The sequence below is a fragment of the Pterocles gutturalis genome, unplaced genomic scaffold (genome assembly GCF_000699245.1).
Source record: "Pterocles gutturalis isolate BGI_N339 unplaced genomic scaffold, ASM69924v1 scaffold33414, whole genome shotgun sequence".
Lineage (NCBI taxonomy): Eukaryota > Metazoa > Chordata > Aves > Pterocliformes > Pteroclidae > Pterocles > Pterocles gutturalis.
The window spans coordinates 36,351-37,995 of record NW_010136849.1 but is presented as its reverse complement, the minus strand read 5'-3'; positions in this window follow the sequence as shown (position 1 = coordinate 37,995).

The following is a 1,645-nucleotide window of genomic DNA, read 5'->3' as shown; positions in this document are numbered from 1 at the left end:
CCCTGCCGCCGCCTCCCCTCCCGCAGCTGCCATCCTAGGGCCAGCTGGATGAAAATCGGTTCCTGGCACTCTCGGTGCCTGGCGAGGAGGGAGGGGGCTGCAGCCAGGCCAGGGGTCCTGGGACGGGATGGTGGTGGCCCAGCTCGCCTTGCCACTGTGGATGAGACCAGAGCAGAAGGGGTGAACAAGGACAAAACCCAACAGGCATGGAGATGCCTGGTGGGCTCGTACCTCTCCCTGGCATGGCCGCTGGGACCTGGGGGGGCTCAGGCCCCTGGGATGGGGGCTGGGGGTTTACACGTGTTTAGGTCAAGCAGCCAGCAACCAGTTTTGGGTCAGGGTGGGCTGGCTGTGCCCGGGCAGGGACGTGAGCAATTTCAGGGGGTGTCTGAGTGGACCTTGCTGTGCCCCTGCATGGCTGCAGCCCCACTGGCAGGACCCAAGGGGGGTCTGGGCAGATTTGGGGGGGGTGCAGCCACCCCAGGGAGCCTCTGGAGCATTCACAGGGGAGCGTGCATGCACCTAGGCACGCGTGTGTGGGTTCTGTCCCCCCCCCATCAGCACGCTGCCATCGGCTTTGGTGTCCCATATCCCCCCCAACATGCAGCACCCTGAAGGGATGGGAGCCCCGGTTCCCTCCACCAGCCCCCTGCCCTCTGCCTGCACCTCCCACCCTGCTCACAGCTATCTTTTCCTTTTCTTTTTCACAGTTTAAAGCTGGAGAAAACAAAAATGAAAAGAAAAAAATACTATATCTTTTTCTTGCAAGTAAATCCACTTATTATATTTACATTTATTTATAGCTGTTGTTTTATTAAAAAAATTGCCACTTTTTTTTTTAAGAAACATTTTTGTCTTTTTTTTTTGTCTCTGTGTGTGTCTTAATTTACTGTATGTGTTTGCTTTTTGCACTGTCACTGTTAACCCCAGGGTCCCCAGGACTGGGGAAGCGGGGACCCCCCTGGGGACACTGTAGAGGGGTGACTCAGCATTGGCTCCTGCACTCCCTAGGAACAGCAGTCTCTCTTAACCTCTGTGGACCCCTGGGGAAGAGCAGATCCCCATGGATCCTGGGGGAACAGAGAGGGTCGTGGTTGACCCCAGAGCCCCAGGATCCTCCATAACCAGCCCGAGGACACCGAAGCCACTGTTGGCCAAGCCACCATCCCCTGTCTCCCAAGGAGCCCATGCTGGCTTAAAGGTAATTGGGAAACAAACTGTAAAGTAAAAATTAAAACCCCCTAAAATCCAAAGAGCTGCCTCCTCTTCCTCCTCCCACTTGATTTATTGTCATTTGTTATTTATTGGTTCCCTTTTATTTTTTTTAAAGTCTGTTTTTATTAAATGTTAAAATAATGGTACATGGGAAATCATGCATTTTCTTTTAAATTTATTTCTATTTTTAAATCTCTCTCAGTTTTAAAGTTTTTCTTTTTTTTCCTTTTTTATTTTTCTTTTTTTTTAAGAATTTTTTCACTGTTGTCTCTTTCCTGGCATTTCCTTTTCATGTGTTTGTTTATTTTTTTGTTCACTCGCTTGTTTGTCTGCTTATCTGCTTGTTCTTGCTTGGTTTTTTTGTTTGTTTTTTTGTTTGTTAGTTTGTTTTTTTGTTGTTTTTTTGTGGATTTTTTTTTTTTTTTTTTTT